Source organism: Cavia porcellus, unplaced genomic scaffold, assembly GCF_034190915.1.
Source record: "Cavia porcellus strain 051 isolate PalLab524CR breed Dunkin Hartley unplaced genomic scaffold, mCavPor4.1 scaffold_14, whole genome shotgun sequence".
In the NCBI taxonomy this organism is placed as follows: domain Eukaryota; kingdom Metazoa; phylum Chordata; class Mammalia; order Rodentia; family Caviidae; genus Cavia; species Cavia porcellus.
In genome coordinates, this window is record NW_026947497.1 from 46,419,953 (window position 1) to 46,431,804 (window position 11,852).

The 11,852-nt window shown below is 45.8% G+C and overlaps 1 protein-coding gene and 1 long non-coding RNA gene across 5 annotated transcripts in view; one reads left to right on the forward strand and one right to left on the reverse strand.

Moving 5' to 3' along the window:
• Trim2 (tripartite motif containing 2) overlaps positions 1-11,852 on the forward strand; it is a 166,497-nt gene that overhangs the window by 87,299 nt on the left and 67,346 nt on the right. The window lies entirely within an intron of this gene.
• Positions 3,274-6,875, reverse strand: LOC134478711 (uncharacterized). The gene is made up of 3 exons (XR_010051493.1): positions 6,680-6,875; positions 6,020-6,177; positions 3,274-4,173 (listed from the first exon to the last, which is right to left on the reverse strand). It is a non-coding gene; the product is annotated as an uncharacterized LOC134478711 (long non-coding RNA).

Genomic DNA, 11,852 nt, shown 5'->3' on the forward strand with positions numbered 1-11,852 from the left:
ACGCAGGAGGGCAGCATCTGGGGCCGAGGCACAGGTCCGCTGGGTCGGGCTGTGCACTTTGATTGCTATATTCTGGTCTCAAATGTGCTGCTAGTGACTTAACCCCGCACTGCCAAGCTCTGTTAATACTGAATTTTCATCGTCAAAGTCACACTGAGGACTTGCAGCTTCTTAGGGACAGTTGCCTTGGTGTATTACATCTTGCATCTTTTTCTTTTTTTTCCGCACTCCCAGGAGTCTGCCCTCTCTTGAATCCTCCTCTAACAGGATGTCATGGTTTATTTTTTCCCTGCCCTGTGCCATGGAGTTGGCTGGATGTCTAACCCTTGAGAACTCTGACCCTTTGTGATGAGTTCCTGTTTAACTGCTATCTTGGGAACTACTGCTGTTTGATGGCAATGTCTGCATATTCATAGACTCTAAACCATTATTTCCCAGAGCAGTCCAGCTATATATACATACCCAGCCCTTTGCTGCTCCTCCATACCATGTGCTCTTTTCACTTAGCAAGGGCTTCGCTTGTTGTATTCCCAGTTGTTTGTGCAGTGGAATATTCTTAACAGAACCAATTGCCTTTTTTTTTTTTCAAGGAGAAAAAGAAAAAAAAAACAAAATTTCAAAACACATCAATCGAGGCAACAATGGTACACACACTCACACTGTCATCCTCATTCATTCACCCAGAGCACAAGACATCTGCATTCAATTTTCTGAAAAATGCCAGCACAAATCTTTTTCAGTGAACACAGAAATCGGGACTCTATTTATATACAAATACATATGTTGTTTCTTTCACCTTCTCACACTAATGAGACTGTTTACATGTGTGTCTTATTTATTTCACTAATGAGTATGGTCTCAAATTGCATCCATTTATCTACAAGTCTCCAGGTTAGCTTCTTTATGGCTGAGTAGGACTCTACTGTCTAAAAACACATCTTTTTTTATCCATTCCTCAATTGATAGTCATTTAGGTTGTTTCCAAGGTCTGGCTATTACAAATTGTGCTTCTATGCACATAGGTGTCCATATATTGCCATAGTATGTTGTTTTTAATTTTGGTTAAGATAACCAGAAGGGGAATAGTTAGGTTGAATGAGACCTCTAACCCTAGTTTTTCAAGGAATTGCTATGCAGATTTCCATAGTGGTTGCACCAGTTTACACTGCCACCAACAGTGGAGAAGGGTTCCTTTTTCCCCACAGCCTCTCCAGCATTTGTTGTTTGATTTCCTGATAACAGCCATTCTTTCTGGGGTGAGGTAGAATCTCAGTATTCAGCAGGACTATAATAAAACCCAGGCCGGCTGCAGAGGCCTCTGCCACCCAGATCTGCCGGAAAAGGTGACAGAGGAACAGATAGAGAACTGTGAGCACTCCGAGACAGGCCGGTGGCTGGCCACTTAGTTATATGTCACAGGAGGAGTGACATCGCCTCCCCAGACTTGGGCTTCTTCATCTGTGTGGTTAAGATTAGACTGGCTCTGTCCCCGGAGCTCCTGCTGTCCTGGAGGTGCATGGGGGCTGAGGGGTGAGCGAGCATAGAGAGAGATGTTGCCAGCATCCCCAGGACCCAAAACAGTTTTCTGTCATGCTAAACATTTGCCTGCTGATGGAGCCGCACCCCCATGCCCTAGAAGTTCTTTAGAGAAAATATTTTGTGGTGGCTTTAAAACTACAGGACTGTATCTTCTTCTAAGTCCTTTTCAATATCAATACCTCTGATGCCATGAGAGATGAGTCTCCTGCCTTCCTCCATCCAGTTACTGATGGGAAGTCCCCAACAGGACAAGATTAGGACCCCCAACACACACACCAGAGCTGGAGTAAAGCCCTTGAATTTCCTATCAGTGTCACTAATGTTAACTAAAGCCCCCCAAGGGCCTGGAAAGTGGTGGTCCACTAGTCAGCTTTCTCATATTGTAACCAATACCTGAGCTGAATCAACTTAGAAAGGAGGAGGATTTCTTTCGGCTCAGATTTGGGGATCTCAGCCATGCTCAGGTGAACACACAGCTTTTAGGTCGGGGCAGGGCGGTACACTGTGGCAGAAGCAGCTGACAGAGTAGAGCAGTTCACCTCATGGAAGAGAGGAAGGGAAGAGGGTGGGTCCCAGCATCCCTTTCAAGGCCACACTACCCATGACCTAACGTTCTCCCGATCAGTCTCACCTCTTAAAGCCTCCACTGTGTGCCAGCAGGGCCGCTGGCTGGACCAAGCCTTTACCACACGGGCTGTTGGAGGAACTCATGCAAAGCATGGCAGATCCTGTTGTTTAGTTCACACAACAAGGCATGGATGACTCTTTTTCTTTAGGACACTAAGGACACACTGTGTGGGTAGGGCAAAGATGAAAGAAAATGCCAGGCTCTGTGACCTCTGACCTGTGCTTCTCAGTGGATAGAGGTTCGTTAGGTACACCCTCACCACACTCTTTTCTGGGTCTCAGACTTGGATTGTTTCCTGTCTAAAGAGCCCTGAGATAATAGCTTTGCCTCAGTTCATCAGCAGATTGCACTTAAAACACGGGCTCCAGCTGGTTATCCAAGACTCACACTATTCATGAGGGCAAGTCTGTGCCTGGGCTGAGTTCTTCCCAGAGAAGAGTCCCCACCAGGCCAGGGGTACCACTGTGACATCAGACATGGGTAACTCTTCAAGGCTCAGGTGGGTGGATCAGCAGATCCTTTATGTAATAATAATGGCTGGGTGTGGATAGCATCTTTAAAGTTATAGAAAAGCAGATTCAATTCTTGGATTGGGTTAATTAGAAAGCTTTGCATTCCTCGGAGTCTTGGGAAACAAGTGTAATTATTAATTGCAGTGTCTCAGAAATAGGTAGAAATAATAATATTATTAGAGAAAGAATTTCTAATCCACAAGAAATTTGATATAAACTTGAAGCTAGAAATCTTCTCAGATTGCAACAGCAAGACACAGTGACCTATTTCCATCGACAGATTCTAAAAAGGGAAAAAAGAGAAGGAAAATAAAGGAATGATGAGTTTCATGATACTACCTTGAGCACCGGATTATTTTATAACCAAATTGTTTGCTATCTGATTTCCACATGGGTGGGTTTGGCCTGTTTCGGGCAGATTCCTCCTGCCCTCATTTGTGGTCCCCAGCTTTCTCCACTCACTGTACATTTTGTCCTCTGTAAAAGCAAAGGAACTCGTGACCCTCTGATGACAGCACTGAGAAGTACAGACACAGCAAATTCTTGCACCTGTGTGGAGCAACTTGCCTCTATCTTCAAAACACAGGGTAATCATTGTGCATCTAAGGGACCGATTATCTCTTCCATTTCTTATCTTGGGTACAAGTACGAGGGGAGGTATTGCTCTCTTATCTTGGCTTGTGGATGAGTAAGTGTAGGTATCTTTTTGTGAGGTTCTTCAGTCCTTGCATTGGCTTATTACCTTGTTAGCCTGGCTTGCATCTTAACAGCCACACCTGGTTTTTCAGACCAACTGGATTTTTCCTAATCAAAATCCAAGACACAAGATGCCAACTTTTTTATTAGCCTCCAGCAGGAGTGGGTGAAGCCCTATAGGCCATGTCCAGCCCGTGTCTGTTTTTGGACAGCCCATGAGCTAAGAATGGTTTTCATATTTTTAGAGGATTTGCAGAAAATAAAAAAAAAATAATGTGTGGTATGTGAAAGTTATATAAAACTCAGATCTCGATGTTTATGAATACTGTTTCACTGGAACAAAACTACAGTCCCTTTCTTTCCTGCTCTCTACAGCTGCCTGTGCAGTGTGGAATTGTGTAGCAGCAACAGAACTCTAAGGACCGACAGGTGTCAGGCATTAACTATCTAACACTACAGAAAAAGTGGGCTGGTCCCTGGGCTTGAACAATTAAACAGCAGTAGTAGTTGATGTCTTCTGAGTCTTACTATGTGCCAAACACCATACTGACCATCCTTCAGGCATTATATTGTTTAATCTTCATAATGAACTATAACATGTAGCTCTTTTTATCATCAGTTTAGAAATGAAGACAAGGAGGATCAGAGAGGTTGTGTAATTCGGCCAAACACAAACAGCTGCTTACCGATGTCAGCATTAGGATTCACACCCCAACTTGGCTGATTCCTGAGAATCGGAAAGCATCCTGGTCAGCTGGAGCAATAGCCACGCATGTCTGCGCTGGGTCTGAGTGAAGGCTGCAGACACACATTTTGGATTTGGTTTATCTTTTAATTGATTTAGTTTTATCATTCAGCTGAGCTTTTCTGTTTGTCTCTCTCATGAGTGCATTTAAGTTCCCCAAGGGGGCGATCATTTGTGGGCACAGAGGAGAAGCTGAATGAAAAGCTCACCCCACACATAAGCGCCTAGCCCGTGGCTGATCTGACTGCTGTGCGCATTCCCTGGGCTGTGGCCTCCTCTCCTGCCCCTTCCCAGTGCTGTGGCTTCCTGGCATCCAGCCCAGACACACTGCCAGCCACAGAGGGACTGGGTGCCAGCCTGTGATAGGGTGTGTTCATCTGGAGCAGGGCATGCACTCGGAGCCTCCCATTCTCCCGTGCAGAGCCAGCGACTTACATCAAAGGGCAAAGCTGACTCCAGAGAGCGATCCAAAGGAATTGTTTCTTTTCTTACTGTTCTATGAAGTCTGCTGCCATATGGGACATATACTGGCCAATGAGGACTCATTTTCCCTGTCCACTGACCAGCACAGATCACCAAATATCTTCCTCACAAGAAGAGGGTAAGGGCTGCCACCAAGGTCCCTGTCCCTTCCTGGCCTGGCCTGGCATTGGAGTCAGTGCAAGGGCTGGGTAGTACTTGGGTCTCCCAGGCAAGCCCATATTGGCTGGAAGCCACCAATGCTGAGTGCTTTGCTCAGTGTGACAGAGAGCAGGCATAATCTCTTCTGACTTTGAGTGATTGTGCCTATTTTCTTTATCCACTAATTTGGACTAAGAAAAGTTAATAGGGAACAGTGTACTGTCTGTCCATTCATACATCCAGAAAACCAGTGTTGAGTCCTAAAACAAGCCTCCCACCAGGTATAAGAAGTAAATTATTAGTCTTTCCTAAAGAAACTCACAAACTGAAGCATCTTTAATAATAATGTCCACTATGTATCGTGTGCTATATCCTAACAAAGACAAAACCATTTAATTTTCACAAAAACCCTATGTGGTTAGCACCCTTATTATCCTCATTACATTGATGAAATTTCAGCATATGTGTTTGTGAGATGTCCATCATTGTGATAAAACACCTGAGCAAACATATGAAAGAGAGGAAAGTTTTATTTCTGTTTTTGTTCTTTTGGGACTAGGGATTGAACTAAGGACCTTGAGTTTGCCAGGCAGGTACTTGTGTCACTGAGCTATATCCTCAGCAAAAACAGAAAAGTTGTTGTTGTTTGTTTTGGGCTCAGGGTTTTGGAGGTGTCAGTCCATGGTTGGTTAGCCACACTGTTTGTGGGAAGGTAAAAGGTCATGGTAGGAAGTGCATACTAGGGGAAAGCTCTTCACCTTATGTCCAGGGAAGTAGACAAGGAGGAAGGCTGGGTTCCAGTGTCCCCTGCAAGGGCACACACCCAGTGACCTCCCTCCTAGGCTCCACTTTCTAAAGGTTCCACCACCACCCATAGTAGCACATAGATATGTGAGGGACATTTCAGATGCAGAGAGGTTAAATGGGACATAAACCCCGTCCCTGGCTGTAAGTTTCACCCCCTTCTAATTTTAATGCTTGTGATTATTGTCTTGTGACTTAACAGTGCTATTTAATCACCACAACAGTCCTATAACACAGCATTCTATTAACAGCTAACAGAGGCAAGGGACAACCTGAAGATACAGTAGTACTCTCTTATCTGTGGCTTCTCTCTTTTGGTTTCAGTTATTGTCAAATTTAGTCCAAAATGTTAAATGGAAACTTCCAGAAATAAAAAATTAATTTTAAATTGCATGTGATCCCAAGTAGCATGATGAAATCTGATGATTTCTGCCCCATTCCTTTGTCCAGTGTATCCACAATGTGTAAACCTACCTGCCTACTAGTCATTTAGTAGCTTTTTGCCTGGCAGATCCATTGTCAAGGTATTTCAGCCTGATGTTCAAGGAACACTTCTTTAATCATGGCCTCAAAGTGCAAGAATAGCGATGCTAGTAGTTCAGATACACCAAAGAGAAGCTGTAAAGTTCTTCCTATAAGTGAAAAGGTGAAGATAAAATAATATTTCAAGAGACCACATTCACATAATTTTTTTTATTATGGTCTATTGTTATCACTGTTCCGCTTTTATTATCAGTTATTTTTTATATCACTGTTTAAATTTTACCTTTTTTTTTTTTTAAACCTTGAAGCAGGATCTTTCTAAATTGCCTAGGCTGGTTGGAAAATTGTCTCCCTGAGCACTGGTTTTACAGGGGTGCGCCACCACGCCCTGCTGTTTTTGGTCTCTTCTGTGCCTACTTTATAAATCAAACTTCATCCTTGGTATCATGTTGGTATAGGAGAGAACGGCAGGCACACAGTGTTCGGTTGCACCCACAGCTGGGGACCCTATTCCTCCAGGGGATTTGAGCACCTAAGGGCCCATGGCTGCTACCGGTCGCAGCCTGGAGCTTTTCTCAGGACTCTTGGAGAAAGCGGGTCTCTAGGTGACACGTGGAGGTGGCCCACGGAACAACACCTGCCCCATCATACCTCGGGAGTCAGATTTTTCCCGTGGGGACAAAAGTTAGAAAAAGAAAACTAGAAAGACGAATCTCCCAAGGCCGCTGAGCCGAGCTGGGGCCAAGGCCGCCAGGAAGTCTGCAGCCCAGCGCCGCGGGTGCGCCCTGGGGCGGTGCCTGTTGCCAGGGAAACCGGGCGGTGAATGCACTCTGGGCTCCGTCTGGCCTAGGAGGTGCGACTGAGGCTGGGCCAGCCTGCGGTCACTGCCTTAGAACAAATAGTGTGTGGATTTGGGCTGGTCAGTAGAGGAGCGGGTGTGGGGGGGGTGTGCTTCTCTCCAGACTCCGTGTTGGTTTCACAGCAGTGCACTGTACGGGGCGGAGAGAAAGAAATAAGAGGAAGCGGAAGCAAGGAGCCTGGCCAGACATCTCCAGCCGCGCGCCTATCCATTGCTGCCTCGCTGCGACCCGCAGGCGGCTAGGCCACACAGCTGGTAGACTCCAACCCCAACCCTATGCTCAAATCCGCTGATTAGAATCAATTAGAGAGTCCACTTTGAATTGTCAGGCCAAACACAAAGGCAAAATAAAACAGCATTTTGTTTGCTTGCTTTTGCTTTGTGCTTTTGTTTTAGTTAGAGCTAGACAAAGAATATAAAGAAGGGTAGAGTGCTGCATGGCGTTTGAGATGCCCCTTTGGAAACTGTGGAAGGTGCCACAACAAGAGCCAGGATGGGTGTGGTCACCTTGACCTAGGGCCTTTACACCCCCTTTCCCCAGCCAGACCTGTAAACCTTCCCAGGTCTGTGATCCACTCACAGTTCCTCAAGCCCACCCCATGAACCAGGCAGGTGTACGTTCTCCATTATTTTAACTCTTTATTTTCTCAGAAAGGTGTTGCGGAAAACCAGGCCACCCTTGGGTGCACCTACAGGAACCCAGGTCTTGGGTTAAACTTTTGCCCACAGACAGGGTTGTTCCCATGGAACTGAGCAATTCCCAAACACTGATGTTAGGTGTTAGGGAAGGGGACAGATTTCTAAATAGTGAGATAGGAAAATATACTTTATATTTACAAAAGTGAAGAAAATGAAACCAGCAAGTTACAGACTGAGCAGTTCATTATCAAGCATAATGCTAGAGAAGGATTATTGGTGGGATGGCTGGTAGGCACCTATAAAAAAACGTACCCTAAGTTCCATAAGAATAAATCAGAGCAGACCAACAGTTAGGGTTTGGGGCAGGATTACTGGACTTGGATTTTTATGGTCTGTTCAGTACAAGTCAACAGGAAGATGGTGCCAAGAAAGAACAGTGAACTCGGAGGTCGTGAACAAAAGGCCAGGCTGGAAATGAGGACAGCCATGGTTTTGTTCTGCCCAGTGCTAGGCAGACTCCACCTACATGTGCCCTCAGTTTGGGACAGCACCCTGCAGTAAACACAGGTAATCTCCAGGGAGACTAAGAGACTGAAAGTTGGAGGTGTTCCATGTGGGTCCCCTTTACTGCAAACCAGCCTGGCCAGACAGGGCTGTCCTGATGCCTGAGTGATACCCGGTCAACATGGCTGAGAGTTGGGGCAGAGAACTCTGTCCCCAGGAGTGACTGAGAGATTCTGTCTTGTCATTCGCTTTACTGCCTGGCACACGCACTCTTTTGGGAAATGCACACCATTGAGCGAAGAGCCCAACATCAGGCTGTTTCTAGTGTGAGTCTTTAGGTTGGAGGGGCTCATGGCTTCTCTGACCAGGGCTTCCTGTCCACATAACCCCGATAGGATGAGGCCAATTTGAATTTTCTCTCTTCTTAAGGACACTTTCATCTACCATTGTTTTCTCATAGTCCCAATTGGTCAAGGACTTCCTAAAGAATGGTCCAAGTCTCTAAGCTGGGGGCCCTTAGCAGGGCCATTGTCACTAGAGAACAGAGAGTCTGCTGGGGTTCACCCCAAACCCCCAATCAAACCAACCACAAAAGAGTCTGGACCAGTGGAGAGGGGCCAAGTTTTGAAATGGGCTGCACCTGGATTGCTGACCAGTAAAGTCCATTCTAGTGACATCTCCCCATTGCTAGAAACAAGTATTTCTTTCCATTCTCCTTAAGACTGTCGGGTGATAATTTTCATAAAGCTTTTTGAAAACAAAGGCAAGAAAAATGAAGTCCTGATTGCATTAAGCGGGATTTCTAAGGCACTGGTTTCAGGTTGCCTCCTTCTGGTTAATTATATTTATCTCTTGCTGAAACACATCACCACTTAATCAGCTGGCTTTGTCCCACTCTGGCTAGGATGATTACTGTCCCCATTGTTGCCCATCCTGCAGAGGTATTGGGCATCCTGAAGGAGGACTCAGGCCAGCAGCAGGAATTTGGCTGAGTTCATTCAGGTTCACTACATAATGGCCACCTCACTCCGAGTTGGTCAGGTAACCTTTTAAAATCTCATTTCCCACTAAGATAATCAAAATATTTTCTCTGCCTTTCTGGGTTTGCTTTGAGAATAAAGGAGAAAATCTATTATGAAGATACTTTTTAAATTACAGACCACCAATCAGATTTGCTGCTCTCTAAACGTGGTCTGCTATTTTACCATTCTGAGGTGAACTTTTACGTTTCCACCTTATGTCATCCATTTCTTTGTAAGAATACTTTTGTCATCCTGTATCTCTTTACTAGGCATCTGGCATGTGTCAGCATTGCACCAGGGGCTGAGGAGTTAGAGATAAAGAAAGAACCTCCAACAGTTTTCAGCGAAGCACACTGTGGAGGACACAGGAATAACTTTTCTCCAGATGAGGTGGAAGTCCATGAGCTAGAGAAGTCAGAATCCTTCCTACCATGAGTGGTGACTTTGCTGAGCTGGGAGGGAGTCAGTGGCATTAAACAGGGGAAGGAAGTAGGTGAAGGTGAAAGTGTTTGGGAAGAATGAGTCTAGATGTATGGAGGGGGTGACATATACTTGTATGGGGCTCTCCCACACACCGGAGAATGTTTGGTATCCCTGTAACCAGCACTGTTAGTAGTACAGCCACCCACCTAATACCCTCAGTAGCACAATCAGAAGTGCCTCTCACAAATGTATACCCCACCACCCCACGTGGAGTTCAGTACCATTCCCTGGTTGAGAGCCTCTACTAACAAGTATCTCTGGAACTGTGGAAGGAGAGAGGTGGAGAAAAATGAGACAAATAGAGACTAGATCATAAGTGGCCTTGTATCCCATCCCAGGCAGCTTACTTTCTAGGAGAAATTTCCTTGATTGAGGATAAGGAGACTGCATTTAAAGTGCTCTGGGTTGAGCCTGGCACATAATACAGGGTCAATAAATTTTGGGTCACTACCTCCCATGCCTGCCAAATTGTAGAGGCAGATATTTTCTTAGGCATCCACATTGTCTGTCTACCGCCCAAAAGTGCATCATAGCCAAATGGGTTGATGTCAGTTAACACTAATGTACATTTAGCTCGTCAGAACCAGCAAGGAGGGGAAGCCAGCTCCACAGAGGCAGTAAAGTTGCAGCAGTCTCTGCCTGAGCTCCATCCCCAGCCCTCTTCTCTGCTTGGAAAGCCCCACAGATGGCCCTGGAATCCATCAGTGCAAAGAAACTGGGACACAGAAAGAAGCCCACCACCACCATCTTCCTACCTGTCACCTGGGAGAGCCAAGGGTTAGATGCTGTCACTCATTAACATGTCCAGTGGCAACCCAAGTCTCTGCTTATAAACACCTGTGTTCATTGCCAAGACATATGCCGCCTTTTTTTTTTTCTTGTAATGCGGAGACTCACGCATGGTAGGCAAATACTCTGCCACTGAGCTACACCTCCAGCCCTGCATTTCCCTATAACAAGCAGCATTATGATTATTTGTTAGGGTCCGGCTGGGCCCTCAAAACCCATTTTATCCCTACAGTAGTTAAGCTGTGGTACTGAGAGTATCTGAAACCCAACTGTCCCTTGTGGACTGTTGCCACAGAAGAGATAGTCCCATCTCAGGTAAAGGACTACAGACAAATTCGACCCCACTTGTTCTTCCTCCACCCTGGGCTGCAGTCACACCAGCTTTTGCCCCAAGCCTCTGTTTGTGCTGTGTGTTGTGCCCAAAATGCTCCTGCCCAGTCCTCCTGTGGACACTCATAGCACCCACTTCCTCTGGCCATCAGTCCCTTGCAGCCCCATGTTACAGTCACCTGTTTACTAAGCCACCTTCCATAAAGGACTGTGACCTTGCAGCAGGGCCCAGAACCCTGTAAACTCTTCACTGTGTCTTCAGTGACCACTTAGGCTCGTAGCACACCGAACATTCACTAAGGATCCCCTGTGGAGTGAGTGAGTGTAAGCCTCCCAGACCAAGGGCCTCTCCCATTTCTCCACTTTCTACATTCCTCCATTTCTGCATTTCCACATTTCTCCATTTTCTGCAGAGACTGGTCTGCACACCAAGAATTTGGGTTACCTGGAGGCAAAAGAAAGCGATCAAGAAGAAAGGATGGGCTGAAGTCCTGAGCTTGGCTTTGGAGTGGCCTTAGTAGCAGAATGAGAATGGTTCAGGGTCACCACCACTGCCAGTCAGACTCCCTGAGACAGCTGGTCCTGGGAAGAGAACCTGGTTAGAGGCAGGTGGTCTGCCTGTTGTTTCAGGAGTTGCTCCCAACTGCATTGTAAACCTCTGAGGCAGAAAATATGTCCCTACAAAGCCTTGCACACAAATCTTTATAGAAGCATTACTCATAAAAGCCCAAAGGGGGAACAACCCAAATGCCTGTAAGCTGATAAGACTGGACAAATAGAGCATCCTATATCTATACACTCTATGCCCATACCGTTGTTTGTACAAAGGAATGAAATCCTGACACATGCCACAGCATGGATGAAGTTTGAAACCATGTTAAGTGAAAACACCCAGATATGTAAGACCACATAGTATATGATTTCATTCATGTGTCAGTCTAGAAAGGAGCAATCCGTTTGGATGGCGGACCTCCCACCCAAGTAGAAATCTGTGGAGGCTGAAAGTAGATTGGTAGGAAGATAGGAAGTGACAGCTACAGAGCGCGGGGGGTTTTGCTTTTGCTTTCAAGGTGATGAAAACATTCTGAAGCGCACTGTGGTAATAGTTGCTCACCTCTGTGAACCAAAAGTCATTGAATTATACACCTTAAAGGGGAGCTTTGTTCCTCCGAAAATGACAGGGCAAGATGGACTAGTC